We start from the raw sequence: 16,558 nt of genomic DNA on the forward strand, positions 1-16,558 counted from the left end.
TTCTTCGATATTATCCAAAAATTGTATGAGCAGAAACGATATATTTGAATAAATATCGTATTACATGTGGCGATTCTATTTCAGTATGAAATCGTGTCTTAATCTTTAAAGTCTTATTTAAACACAATTTGAATTTGACCAATCACAGGGCCTACATCGTCCAGACGCTGGGACAATAATACTATTAGATGACCGGTCAGTGGATGAATTGGTATCAGTTCTGATGTTCACGATCCATGGCGTCGTGAATTCAATTCCCATTCAATTCTCCATCACGACATAAGCACAATTTTTCGCTTAATGTGACGGTAGTAGGAGATTTTTAAATAATTGTCAGCTTATTCGCAACACGGGAATTTTGTTCTGTCTTTTTGAAAAACAACCAGAAAAATATTTTTATTGAATATGTCTATTTGAATTTTGATTTTGTTTTCTCAAGAAAATGGAATGAATTAATGAAATGGAATCTTGAAAGTAGATGTAATCCCACTTCCCGACATCCGATCGAGCTGAAACTCGACAGGTGGACTCGTTTTCGCTATCAACTTTTGGTGGCACTTACGCACAAACATGCGCACACATACGCATTTCTCTGACATCGCAAGAAATAAAAATGTACAACAGTTATACGGAGAAAACTTACAGGTACCTATAAAATATTGCTAATTTATTAAGAATCTCTTCAAAGTTTTCGTAATCCACTTAAAAACCGGATTGCAGGACCTTAAAGAATGAATTTAAAGGTTTCCTGATAAACATTTAGTATAATACGAATGTATTATCACGATGTCGGAACACGTGTTCATAAAAAATCGCATTAAAATTTTCTAATTACGTCATTGTAATAATATTATGAAGACAAATGTAAGTGCATGAATACGTGTTCCGATATATTAGAAACTTACTAAAAGTTACGGAAAACTTCCTGCAACTTCGTTTTTAACAGGATTATCAATAATTTGAAGAGATTTTTAATAAATTAACATCATGTCTTGGCCTATTTACAGCGGATCTTCAGATAAGCTTATCTAAGATATTTAATAAATTGGCAATATTCAATATTAGTAATTTTTCTCCGTGCAGGTTACAAATAAATTCTTTATAAATATATAATCATTCAAAAAGATAGCAGCCTGCATGGGAAAAATTAGTTGAAGATAATATTGTTAATAGATCGACAAAACTTACGTAAAATAATTAGGTCCCAATGGTCGAGTGGTTAGAGGCATTGTCCCTGTAAGACAGAGATCCTGGGTTCAATTCCCAGTTGAGAGAGTTGTTTTTTTTTTAATTTTTCTGTGTCTCGTTCTGTTTCATGTTTTGTTTAGAATTATCTTCTTCAATAATATTACTTGTGTTTGTTTATTAAAAAATCAATTTTATTTCTACCATGGCACGGCTTTGGTCAGAATGGCAGACGATAATAATTGAAGAATGATAATTGCGGGCGCAGACGGCATTAGTAATTAGTAATTATGAATGTGATTAAACTGGATATTAAAACAATGGTGGCCCGTGACGTGACCCGCGCTCGTGAGTGGTGCGTGGAGCGTGGTGCGTGGTGCTTGCTGCTAGCAGCGTGGGGCGGATAGTTTCATCTGGGTGCAGCATCCGAGTGGCAGATTTTACCAAGCTTTCTCAACCGCATACTGAAATATTCAGTAATTCAAAAGGGTTTTAATTTGGTTAGAAAATTAGAGAATAAAGAACCGCTGAACAGAAAGTGTGATCTATACCGATAAGAAAGAAAAATGATGTCTACAATTCACATAATCCCTCCATAACGCTTCCCCACAGATGACATGAAGTTTTTAAAATTAGAATTTTGACTCCTAGGCCCCAGACAGGTGAGTAAAATTGTTTGTTTTTTTTTAAGATTAAAAATAATGTTTTGATATTTTTTGCACCGGTGCCGTGATGCCAGTTCCTAGGAGCATCTTCCATTGAAATACCTGTAGAATAACGACAGATTTACACTTTCGTATGTGCTCCAAAGACTTCAATCTGATCAAAAGTTGATTGACTCTGCCCGGCTGTTTATGGGCAGAGTCAAGTTTGCAAATTAGATATGATAGAGCTCCAGACCAGAGGTGGCCGCCAAACTAAATAATACGTTATGAAGTATCTGACCCTTCTGATGTTGTCACTAAACAGAGCCATTTAAAGCATAGTTTCCATTTAAAATTATTATGATATCTTATCGGGGCAATTCTGCCGTGGTAACTAAAAAAACATTATCTTCCTTAAGAGTATCAAGGCAAACACTGCGTTTTTAGTTACCACAGCAGAATAGGTGTAAATATTCTGTAAATTTTGATTTCTTTCGAATCGATGATTTTAAACTCACTAATTCTCCAGATCCTGAGCTGAAGACAAAATCGCGGGGGTATTTAAATATACATAATACGCTTAAAAATAACACACAGTACAAGACAACATCCTAATATTAATTTATTTTATCATTGATGTTAATTTTTGTGTGAGAGATTCCTGTATAATTATTTGATATCTTAACTTTGCATATTATCCAATAAACCCATCCCACGAACAATCTTTTAAACACGTGTTTTAAGCTTTTAATTAACTTGTTCCTCGGTGGGTACCTACTCGTATCCGCCTAACCGCCGCGGTTGATGCGATGGGAGCGAATATTTATTAGCGGAGAACCGACCCCGCCCTCGGCTTCTCTGGCGACGAACGGCAGAACTTCTTCCCAGGGGCATACCAGGAACAAAGTTTTACCAATAAATATTTTTGGCCGTTTGTAAAGTACTAATTACATCTCATTCTAATAAAATAATATGTGTGTAGCATATTACAGTGATTTCTAGATATTTTTCATCCTATTCTACGCATATTTTTAAACAGGGAAGTGATACAAAAAATGTGATTTTTAGTGAAGTGTAACCTTTAAACATTTTTTTAATTTATTTTTACAGTACCTACTCTACTTTGGAATAATTAGTGATCTCACCACTATCTGACAATCGGCCAGGCTGAAAGAGGATCATTTTTAAGCATTTTGTTTTTTATTCTGGTTTTATTTCGTTGAAATGAAAATATTACGTACATCGTCTTCTTCTACTGCGTCTTCTAAAAATCTTCACTAGAATATAAATTTCGTACTCATGCATTTGTCGCACCTAATCGCGTGATCATAATTTTGGAGTTTTTTATTTGTGGTGACCCGATTTTTGATCCCCCTACAGTTGATCCCCTGGACACTTGATCCCTCTGACACTTGATCCCTTGGACACTTAATCCCTCGGACACTTGATCCCTCTGACACTTGATCCCTTGGACACTTAATCCCTCGGACACTTGATCCCTCTGACACTTGATCCCTTGGACACTTAATCCCTCGGACACTTGATCCCTCTGTCACTTGATCCCTTGGACACTTAATCCCTCGGACACTTGATCCCTCTGTCACTTGATCCCTTGGACACTTAATCCCTCGGACAGTTGATCCCTTGGACACTTAATCCCTCGGACACTTGATCCCTTGGACACTTAATCCCTCGGACACTTGATCCCTCTGACACTTGATCCCTTGGACACTTAATCCCTCGGACACTTGATCCCTCGGACACTTGATCCCTCTGACACTTGATCCCTCTGACACTTGATCCCTAGGACACTTGTAATACAATATATAAACAGTACGTAACGAATAGAAATGATTTGAGGTTTCCCATAACCTGCCTGACTAGGCTAGCAGCCAGCGGTTAGCCTATAATGAGGCAGTCATTTTACAAGTTAATAATACTATATATGAATATATATACAATTATATTACAATGATTTGTTAAATCAATAATTTCGAATTTGGGCGAGTGCACCGGTGCTCGTGATCCAAATTATTATATTTTTTAATGTTACAATTTAATGCTATCTGGAAGAATATTGTAGAATCTTGTCGCCGGGTAGGTACCAAGTTTCGTTGACCGAAAGTAGTCCGCATTACCAGAATTTAAAATAAATCTTTGTTCATTCGTTAGTTCCTCTTTTGGCCACATGCACAGACGATTTTTAAAGATTGGTACAAACTATTGACATGGACATCCCTCAGTCCTTGGCCGAGAAGGATAATCACTTACACGGCACGTATCATCTGATAGCGCCTCCAGATTGGTTTTACGCATTATTAATTATTGCCTACAAGTCCACACGACTAACTGACGATTAACAACTGCACCAGGTATCGCATGTACCCTGTACGGGGGTTAATTAATCAACCAATAAAAAATACTGTTTAAATTAAAATCTTGGAGGTCTTGATTATCCTTTCGATTTTAAATGTTCGGCGTATTTCTATCTTCTAACGATTTTATACCAGTTGTTCTGTGAACATTTGTTTTGTGAACTGTTGTTCTGTGAACATTTGTTCTGTGAACATTTGTTCTGTGAACATTTATTCTGAGAACATTTGTTCTGTGAACAGTAGATCTCGTGTCCAAAAAAAAGCCTCTTTCTAACATTCTCTTATTTAATAAATCAAAACAAAAAAATCATCTCAAATCGTAAGACTGTAATTGGGTTTTTAAATATCTTTGAAAAAGAAAATAACACGAATAAATCTAAATGAAACATTAAACAGAATAAGACACAGAAAAATAAAAATATAACGGTCTTAACTGGAAATCGAACCCAGGATGTCTATCTTGCCGGGACAACGTTCTTACTGGATTCGATTCCCAGTTGAGACCGTTATAGTTTTATTTTTTCTGTATCTTGTTCTGTTTCGTGTTTCGTTTAAATTTATTAGAATTATCTCCTTCTTCAATGATATATTACATAGACGAGTAAACAACGCCGGGTACACCTCAGCTATTGCAAATTATAATGAACCATGAACTAGATAAACTAATTTTATTGTGCCAAAGGCTGCGATGGGCTGGGCAGGTTTAAATAATGCTAGCTGTTCTATTTTCAACATTCTAGTTAGTTTTTAAAATAATGGTGGATATTACAGCCCCCCCAATGAACAAACACAAATTTCTATACCTACGTTGCGTACATTTTCCACTAAAGACTAAGGCGGTTTTCTTTGTTCACCACCACCAAGCGTGAGAATGATTGACGTCTCACGATTCTTGGCTTGCAAATTTGGGAAAAAAAAGTATAGTATTGCATTACAAAGTAGTACGCGTATTCTTCATACCCGTAAGATCCGGAAAAAATCACAATATTTATTTTAATTTAAGATAGATGTTTTCTTTTCTAAACGTAAGTCCGTCACTCCTGAACACACTGACCGTCAGATTCCTTACCCAACCCTCATACTTTTTTTCCTTTCCTGAACTTCCTCCCCTTTGTTTCCTAAAAAAACCCTCCACACAGCATCCCCAAAGATGACATAGGCCCTAAGGGGAATCATTTGGCCACCTGTGGTGGAGCTAAAATCAAAAATAAAAATAAAAGTGGCCTTAGAAGACAAAACCGGCACGCCTAATAATAATTACACAGCAGAACTTTTTTAACCTTTGAACGTTTTTTTTTAATTGAATAGTAAAATTATTGAATATATAAAAGAAAACCCTGAATTGAAATAAAATCCAAAAATAAAACAAAACATTTTTTTCTGAGAATATAAAATAGTTTTTTTTTTTTGCTTTTTTGTCTAGATTGAATAGTTGTCAATAAGCGAGGAAGCAAACTCGTTTGGAAAAAGGAAATCTTTAGAGAAATCTGTTAACATAACTGTAAGAATGTGACAGGTTAAATATTTACACAACTAGCGTGATCTCCACTTCCTTGCGGGAGTATACCGTTCAAGCCAAAATACATGAATGGAAAACATAATTAAACATGTTTACTTTCCCAGGGTGGACAATTCGGTTAAACAACAGTCTCGTTTTCACGGATACGAAAACTCCCGTTGCAGATAATAACACGATTCTCGCCACCGGATAACGATTCACTTCCTCTCCAGTCTCCGAAATTGGTCCATATCCTCTGGGACTGAATGGGTATAGACCGCAAGGAACCCTCGACAAAGAAGTAAATGCCGAATATCTGGACAGCCTCATTTTATGAATTACCGCTGCCTGGAACACACGCGAGCTTTGGACTTGTTCTAATTACCATCGAGAAACTACTTGGATCTACTTAGCGACCACTAACTGAACGGTACCAGGGGACACGCATGCTTGCTTAATGCTCCCGGCTAAACCTCTGCATAAACGATACACGCGACACGCAAGAGAAGATGAGAAGGGAGGAGAGGGAGGTCTGGCGACTAGTCTCTAATCTCAGCAGAATATTCAATCTGTGAAGTCTTTTGGAAAAAAATTATGGTTGATGTGATACCGCACAACAGTTCCAACTGCCAAGAAATTGTGGAATTATGGCACCTCCATTGTTATGAGAAATGCTGTTAGGCTGAAAATGGTAAAAGAAGGAGAAAATGAAAGGAAATGTCACCCAACATTACTGATGTCAGGTGCATGTTGTCATTCAGCGTAGCTAAAAATATTACAAATTTCAAGCAACGTTTCATTTCGGACTGTGGTTTCTCTCCAGAGCAATATTCAATTATTCAATAGATCTATATGCGAAGTAACCCACGTTATTACCTCTGGCCGTGTTTTGACCACGCAACTTTGAGTTCTCAGCCAAAGAGCAAAAAATTTACGAAACCTTACGAGTATAATTTTAAAAAACATTAAAAATATGTAAGTTTTTCTTGTAATTACAACGAATCCTAACAAGTATAATGTTAAATGAATAACCATCATTCGAAACCATAATATGCATAAATATGTTAGTCGATGTTTGAAACTCTTTTCTTCCACGTAATTTTAAGTAATTTTTCATGCGTCACTCTCCAGCCGTACCTACACTTAATGTGTCCATGAAACTAATAATTGTCAGCCTTATTTAACATGGCTTCCTTTGCCAGGACACGCACGGTGGAGTTTTTTTTTTTTGTTTTAGCCAGCATTCTGCCAATATTGACGGAAATGCTGAACTAGTTTAATTAATTTTCCAAATTGCAGTGAGAAATTGAGGTAGAAACTACCATTCAAATCCTGGTAAGCAAGACACTGTGTAAGTACATATTTAAGGTTATCGCAATAATAGAACATAGGTTACAGTTTATTTAGATCAAAGATTATGAATGTAACATATAAATGTTCGAGAGGGCCAAGAATTGATCCCTGCGGTACACCCAGAAGTCTAGAATATAGGAGATGAAAATAATATGTGTATGATGCCTAGTAAACATTATTTGTGTTCTATTATATTTAAACCCAGATTTAAAAATTTCATAGTGTTTTTTTGATAACCATAATTTTTGTTTTGTTAATTTCTTCTTGGCATCACATTAAAATTACTTTCTTGGTACGTAATTGACTGTTTCATTATTTGTCACGTGACCGAGTACCTTATAATGATCTTTTTCAAATCCTGTTAACTTTTAATGTACCTATAGTTTGCCGCAACAGTGAAATTCATCTCCCTTATCATATCTCTTGTGGTATGAAACTTATAACTCGTTAGGTACTCTCTTTAACTGAATGAAAAAATCTTTGGATATTAGTTTGCGAGTTGCCAGTTTGAAGCAACTGATCTAGTTCATCTGCTTTCCACTTTGCGTACTATTCAGATGCTTGGTTACATTGACATTATATTTGATTTCCTCGTGATGACAGCTTTGTGACGTCCGTTGGCCGTTGCACACGGCTGCTGAATACCAAGGTATTTTACTCTTGACCCTTGAGCCCTTGAACATGACCATGCAAGTCATTATTTTCTACTATGGTGAACTCGGCACCCAACATGCATTGCATTCCAACCATGGCAGTCTGAAAGTCGAATTCGAATGTTTTATCAACCGGAACGCCAATACCCTGATAAAGTTTTCAAGAGCAGTTTTAGGATATTAGGATATCAAAAACATAAAGCATTTTTTTTCTATCGTGTCAGAAATAGTCGCCATTGTCAGTCCCGGCCGTGAAGTTTGACGCATTTGACGCAAGTCTAAAATATAAGGTATTTACATGATATTACCGAAGAAACCAACAACCATTATCATCTTCTTTCTATTTTAAATTATTGTATCGTGTAGCTATCTAAATTTGCACTATGACTGCACAGTTTTTCCGCATTCGCTTTTTTTCTGCGTTGCATGGTTTCATACAGAATATTGGGTATATAGCTATTCTATCCTCGCTTGTGCAATCAATATAAATAGAAGGATTTGAGGCGTGTCCCCACCTAGGCTACTGTTGTCACCTCTTCAATTATTACCTCCATAGCGTAGCAATCAACGCATTTGAATTTCAGTAATTTGCTGGCTTATTGGCAATGTTCATCCCAATATGATCATAATCTTAGCTGACTAAATTCATGAATATGAGCGAAGTTCCAGTTAACTCCGGTCGCATTTGATTTTGAGATATTTAGCTCAAAGCGTGATCATAACATTACTGAATAATAACAGGAGCGTAGTTCCGGATTGCTCCGGTCAAATCAGTGCACTGGATTCCAAGAGACCCGCGTGATTCAAAAAGCGTTTCGCCAATATTGCTACAATTTACTAAGACAATTTATTTATACAATAAAATTGTTTGTTATCATTATTACGGGGTACTGGTTTCTACGGCGGATGTGACAGAGACACGTGGGAACTTTGGGAACACCGCTGTCACTCCCTTCAGCCGTAAAACAATGCTAGTTTCACTAAACGAAAGGTTCCGTAATAAATAAATATAATTATTGTGTGTACCTATTTTAATACAATAAAATTGAATCTTAAATGCATACTTACATACCTATTTCATTATTCATTCGTACGTGGGAGTACAATTTACCATAATATTATATTTATTGGAAAGTAGGTACTTACATTTCTTAACATATAAGATATTACCTATGTACTAAATGTCGAGTGAAAAATATAAATATTTCCGGGATATCTTTTTTCAGTTTCGATCTGCAAAATTGTCAGAATCGAGACGTTTTCACAGTTTCAAACTTAAAACCTATTATTTTTTAACTCCATAACGGAGTATCAGTTTTTGGCTTTATTTATCTCTCAGGCCTCTGGCACGTTCTGTCAGAAGGTCGGATTATTTTCGCTTTGCAATAAAATCCAAATAAATGAAATTCTGGACTTACCCGGAAACTAAATCTGATTTTGAAAGTTGATTCAAACGCATTGAAAATTTATTGTTGGAAATAAATCTGTAAATTATAAAATATCAAATATTTTAATACAAACATTAAATAAAGTTTAAGAATATTACTATATACGAGCTGTTCCTAAATGCGGACAAATTAGCTTGAGGGGTTTAAGAGGAAGCTACAAGCCAAAAATGTGTATATTCTTGGTATACCTTATATTGTAGGTAATAGGCATTAAAATCGCTTGATAAACGGAGTCTAGAATCGTTCGATTTCAAGCACAAAACTGTTTTTTATTTATTTTGTAAATAATATTATAAGAAAGCAAAAAACTTAATCAAGTGAAACTGTCACAGATAATCTTAGCTATAATACTGTATTTTTTAAAGTTGTTCCCTTTACGCGTTCATACATTTCTATCGAAAAAATATTTTTTAGTAGTTTATTTTTTTTTTATTGAGTAATTTTTATTTTATTTGTATTCTACTCAAGCGAAACTGTAGGAAAACCTTCAATTTATCTAAAGCATAATTTTTGGTATTCATAGTGTACACCAATTCGTTATAAAGATTAATAAAAATAGTGATTTAGCATTAAGCTTCGTCTTACGTAAAAAATAGTAGTAATCAGTACTTGCATAATATAATTTAGTGATTTCTGGTGAGAAAACATATTTAAGAAACGATTTTTTTAGCTTAATACAAAATAAGTGGTTATGTTATGGCAAAAATCTTTAAAAAATGTTTAACCAGACATGTTTGGTAGGTACATCCCAACCTTTCTCTCTCCCTTCCCCTTACTAGGAATTCTCTCATCTCAATTATTTTATTTGTTTACTAGTTGCACCCCGCCACGCATTACTGTGGTTCAGCCTGTCTGTCCAGATAGAGAAATAATCATATTTTATCTGTCACAGTTGACATAATAAGATAGGTAAAAAACACACACACGATTATTCGAATGCATCGTTGTGTCAAAATTTCAAAGCAATCGATGAAAAATTTTCGGAGATTTATAATTTTGAACAAACGAACATTTACATAGATAGATTTGGATAGCGCACAAGAGTAACAACTTTTCCCAACCATCTGGAGCCAGTGATACTATGGCATCCCAAATTGGGGTATGAGTGAGGCTGAAGGTTGTGGTGAGGAGAAGGGGATAGGGAAAAAGTACCTCACTATTCAGATCTGGTCACCAATAACGACTAAAGCCACTTCATGCAACGTTTCAATTCTGAATGGTGATCTTTCATCAGGACTACACTTAGAGTATGTATCTTTTTTTTTTTATTTGCTACAATATTTTTTACATTTCAAGTTTTCCAGTAATGTAGGCCTCACTGGGTGGCTTGCTAGTTTTTTTTACTTTGCAATGCGATATTCCGCTGTTTTCTGATACTGTAACTTGGGCAGATATTCACAAAAAATGTTTTAAAAAAGAATACTTTTTTCAGTTGTTTTTTTTCTAATGTATTGTTATTTTTATATAGGACTTACAAAACATAGAAATATTCAGTGGGCTTACAAGAAATCTTTAATTTGTTTAAGTACATATTTATTTGTTCAAATAATAGGTATTATCAGTAAGTTATTTAATTTAATTCCCACCAGTGAACCACTATAATTTAACATGATGTATCTTCGTAAAAATACCACATATTAACGATAACCACTTTATCAGAAAGGTAGGTACCTACCTACAACATAATTTACCAATCATTTCACTGATTGGGAAAGTACTTAACTTAGTGCTCTTCTTAATTCGTTAAAGGCTCGTTTTAGACTATGTTTCTAATTAGTGAGCACCTCCTTACGGCTGAAACGCGAGCGGACAAACACGCCACGTCCATTTGTTCCTTTTAATTCGTGATAATGATGATGCATTAAAAATCCCCCACCACGCGTACAGTCAATCACGGGCCCTTTGCCAAATTACGGCCAACAATGCCGAACGAATTGCGGCCAGAGAAGATCTTTCAGACTGACGACTGCACATATGAACAATGGATTGGAAGATGCCCATATTCTCTCACTGCCGCGGCGCAGCTTCCGCCTCTGAACAATAAAACAATCTGATCAATATTTGGGGGGCAGGACTGGAGCAAACTATTTTATCGCCTTTCCAGGAACCAAGAAAAATTGTACATTTGAGCATGACTGCTGATCTTCAACGAACAAACAACAGTTCGTAACGACTAAGTGTTCTCAATTTAGACGACGTGAACTGTTGTTTGTACATTAGAGATCTGCAGTCGTGCTCGGGAACGATGACAAGTTATCAACGTTATCGATAAATCCTTTATCGATCGACCGTGCTAGGTACCCTGGTGTAGATTATTTCCTATTCTTTCAACCGGCTATCTAGTAAGTAGTAAAGTTAGATTGAAGATTTACTGAATGTGTCCACAATAGACATGATTTCCTTTTCCTCCTTTTCTATCATAGCAGCATTAGAGTCCATCATCGGGGCAGAAACTTTGGCTGAAGAAGAAGGTAGCGCAACACAGCATGATACCCCAAAAACAAATCACTATAGTGTACCTATATTTTACGACAAACGGTTTTTTTAGGTTTAGACAACGCTGACAAGAGTATTTATTTATTTTAATATCAACGGTATAAAATATACCATATACAGTAAATTATAAACAGTGACATCAGAAAATATACATTATTTTTTTCTGGGCTTATAAAAAGACTTATCTAAAAACTACTTGATTATTTCAAAGGCCAAGATGTATTTTACTCGCAGTATTTAATTAAAGCACCTGAAACATTTCTAGGCGACCAAATTTTCAAACCAAAAACCACGTGATTTTGCATTACTACGTATGGCATCGCCTTAAAGCCTTTTTGTACCTAGCTAGATCCGCTACATCTGCGTACCTATTACTAATTTCATGTAATCTAGGTACAAGCGAGTGTTTGAAATGTTCAGTCTTAGAATTGTTACAATTAAAGAGGGTTTTAGAACGAGTAGCTCTTATGGGTACATGAAATTCAATTAGGTTAATTAAATCAAGGCTGTCTACACTACCATTTACAATTTTGAACATAAATATATAATTATATAATATATAATTCTTCGATCTGAGAGTTTTAATAAATTTAATTTTTTCATTAAGTAATTATAGTTTATACTTTCAATGGGAATACTGAGTTTAAAGTTAATGTGTCTTAGGAATTTGTGTTGAATTTTTTCTATTGAATTTGAATGTATTTTATAATGTGGGGACCAGATCGAGAAGTTATATTCGACTTGACTTCGAACTAAAGATGTATACAAAATTTTCACTGTTGAAATATTTTTGAAGCCTCTGGAGTTTCGAAGAATGAATCCAAGCATTTTCATTCCCTTATTGTGTTAATTGAGTTTATGTGAGATATAAAGTTTAGTAAAGTTTAGTAGTTACAGACCTCGGTGCGGGACCGTCAAATCACGATGTCGGTGCTGTCACTAATAATAATTAATAATAGCTATATATTTCTATATTGAAAAGACAATTAAAATTATTTTCTGCGGTTTGGCACAGCGGAGTCGGTGGAAGTTAAAGTAGGATTTTGTATAGTTAAATAAGGGTTGTTTTTTAAGTTGTTACAAACAAAATATGAGTAAAAAGAGGGATTCATTTTTTCTCTCTGATCCCTCCCTCTCGCGATATACATTTGGCAAGTCTCGGGTGCGTGCAGTGCGTTGTACGTCAGTTCCCATATTTACCAGGTAACTTGCCGCCACCCTTTGTCGGGCGGCCGACAAAATGAAATTTACGGCTAACAGCCCGACTAAACACCCCTAATGACGTCACGCTAGGCCCGGCCGATGGAGCCCGCGGCGAGGCAAAGGCCTGAACCTCTTACGCAAAGAATCATGTTATAAATCACTAATAAGCTCACGAATTACACGAAAACAGTGGCGTTTCTGACGCGTTAATGCGCTATTTCGGCTTGCAAATGCAATTCATTCCGATAAGTAGGTAATTGTGTGTAATAAGAAAGTAGTTAGTAGTTACTAGTGGGTGGTAGGTTCTTTAGGTGAATTACAATAATTTTACAGTTTGGGGTTATACCTATAATTTAGATATAATAGAATGGATCGGTTTCAATTCCTACAAAGATTGTAGGAAGTTTAGCATGGTTTCAAACCACCTCGATCCTAAACTTAAGATATAGGGTGTAGGTACCAACCTGCGCACTTACCATGTAACTTAAGAATGTATGTAGCTAGGTAGGTACTGCAATCTTTTTAACCATTCGAGCTATTTTTAGCATATGATCGCTTACCATAATGTGCCAAATTTATAGAACCTGAAAATATGGGATAAACTGTGAAATCTAGGTGGATTAATTGAATTTAAACCACAGTAAGGAGTTTCATATATGTATATATCCCTCACACATGAGATAATATTTTCCCTCAGGGCCTATTTCATCTTTGGGAATGCTGTATGGAGGGTCTTTTAAAGGAGAGGAAGTTCTGGGAAGGAAAAAAGTATGAGGGGTGGGTAGAATCTAGAGTTCGGTGTGTTCATGAGTGACGTAGGTATAAATATATCCCTCTCGCTGCGGCGCAAGGCGATAGGTCGCGAGACCAGTTTGAGAGGTCAAAGGGTTTTGAAAACGCGTTTTCTACACAACTCTACTGCAGAGATCTGGAAATTAATAAATAAAAACACGTCTCTTATTGGATAATTCATGATAATATTAATTAATCAAATAATAACCCTAAATCAATACTATTTTTTCTCGAACTGTTCAACGATCCATCCGATTTCATTTCGTGCACATTTCCCGCCAATAATTTGACAGATAAACATTCTCACAAATTTGCGGATAAATTATTGTTTTGGTGAGTTTAAATTATTGTTTTGGTGAGTTTAAATACATGTTTTATTTTTGTTGCCGATGGCTAAACCAGGAGGGCAACAACAGTTTGCCGCCATTTATTAAAAGATAAATCACGCCATCCTGCCTCAGGCAATATCCCTCATCAAAGATTCAATTATTGATATTTATTTCCGAAAAAATATCAAATTTGATTTGAGACTAGAAAACTAGACAGGCACCCACTTAAAATCAATTTTCTTCACTTTTTAATTTTTGTGATGTAGGAATTTAGGGTAGGTGATAATAATAGTAATAGTAGGACATCTTTTTTATATTTGCACCTTGGAGGTAAGTTTCCTACATGGTTTGCACTAAAGTAGGTAAGTACTTACTAAAATATTTTGTATTCATTGTTTCAATTTATATGCAATAAATAAACCAACCAATGCATAATGCAACGAGCGAAGTGATTTACCGCGTATTTCAATGGTTTTTCAATGTTGTTTAGCAGAATTTTGAGCAAGAAAGCTCGTGTCAATGTAGGGCCGGTTATCACTAGGCTTATGTTAACATGGCCCCTACCAAAGTGCAACTTGACAGATAAAAACATCTCTCTTAGCTGGCATAAAGAGCAAAACTGGTGTACTGGTAACCGTGGGTGGATTATTTAAGAACGAACCGTTGAAGTTACTGGTACGATATTAATGATAAGCAAAAATTATTAATTTAAACAATGTTTTTGTAGATTTATGCCGATTTTGAAATTATTCGTCGCTCTTAATGCAAAATGCTATTCCATATTTAGAATTTCTTTAAGGCTAGCTTTAGACTTGTAAGTTTTTTCGTAAATTTACGACTTCTAGCCAATGGGCATATTGGATTTTCAAAATGCAATATGCCCATTGGCTAGATGTCGTAAATTTACGAAAAAACTTACAAGTCTAAAGCTAGCCTAAGAGTGTCAAAAAACTTGTTTTCTTATCAGAATCTTTTACATTTTTTATATGTTCCGGTAAGGGGGTAAAAAATGCATAATTAAAACCCTGTTAGTGAAAGAGCAGTTCCCTCCGGGTGCCGACTTGCCAAGGCGCAGTTTGGCTCAGGCTGTAAGTCACTTAAGTATAAAAACTTTCTCAAAAGCAATGACCCTAGTGTTCTAATCTCCCAATCATACCACTGAATAATCCCCACATTCCAAATCCAAATTTTATTTGAAATGATAACGTTTAGGACGGGTTGTTTTGGAGAATTTGAACAATTCATCAAATTTCAACGTTCATTTTCAAGCTCTGTGAAAGATTTTTTCAAGTTCTGTTTTTATTTCAGTTTTGTCAAGCAACTAGCCTACAATGATATAGTAACAGAACTTGAATAGGACTTTCACAGAACCCGAAAATGAACGTTGAAATTTGATGAATTGTTCAAATTCTCCGAAACAACCCGTCCAATAATTAGTGAATAGATTTCAAGATTGATACTGCTTGGCTTAGTTCTTCATATTCTCCTACCCTAGCACAGTTCAGCCTCACAAAATTGAGACAGAGGCGAACATTGAGCATAAAATGTAACATGCTTTTATAGAAGAATTCCACTCTGCAGTCCACAGGTGTACCTTGTAGACATGTGAGCTCTGAGCCAATTTCAAAAAGAGAACCATGAAAAGGCTTTGAGTGCAATACAACAATGTTGTATGTAATAATGCAATACCATATGATGTTCGGACTTCCCAGGCACAGCAGTGACTCCTCGATGTTCACGGAAGGACGAGTTCCTGGGCAACTCTAATAAGAACCAGGTTGGCGAAGGATCAACAACTCTAGAAATGTCTCTAGAAATCGAAGAACAATGGAGAAAGATATTGTCCCCTACAATCATCGATCCAATTGACCAATAACGCCCATAAACAATCATTAAGTGATTTCATGTCATTATTAATATACACGTGCAAGGTGTAACAGCACGAACCTGGAGGATTTTAACCAGCGATTCCTGAGCATATTTGAAGTAAAAAACGTAGATTTCATTTTCCTCCCCAATTATTTTTTTCAATCAGAAATAAAAATTAATTTTTTCTGTCACACGTCGCCACTGATGACACTGCTTCGCATGGCGACGGGATCACGTGATACATTACCGTGCTGCTGGAACAAGACGAAGTACATATCACATGACCCATGCTGGCACTACTCAATTGCGACATACGATATAAAAAAATTAGTGTTTTAATTTTTTTTAAATCATAGGATAACAAAATGCCATCTACATTTTTTACTACAAATATGCTCGGGAATCGTGTATCTATATATATATATATTTTTTTTATTTGTTTATATTTACAATATTCCCATAATTATTCTCTTAAAATGCTACTTACTTTTCTTTGTTAAAATTGTTTTATTTTTATTCTTATTTATAAATATGTTATTAATCCCTGTATGTATATGTATATAGCTGTGTATTTAAGATAATCTCTATGGGATGTGTGGGATTGCACTTACTTCCTCACATTCTGAAATAAAAAGAAGAATAATCCCAAATCTGCCATAGTTCCACTCATTCTGGGCAGTTAGGACTATCGTGCAGCATCACTTCCTTTTTTA

Source organism: Hesperophylax consimilis, chromosome 4 (genome assembly GCF_061612785.1).
Source record: "Hesperophylax consimilis isolate HC1 chromosome 4, BYU_Hcon_1.0, whole genome shotgun sequence".
NCBI classification, from domain to species: domain Eukaryota; kingdom Metazoa; phylum Arthropoda; class Insecta; order Trichoptera; family Limnephilidae; genus Hesperophylax; species Hesperophylax consimilis.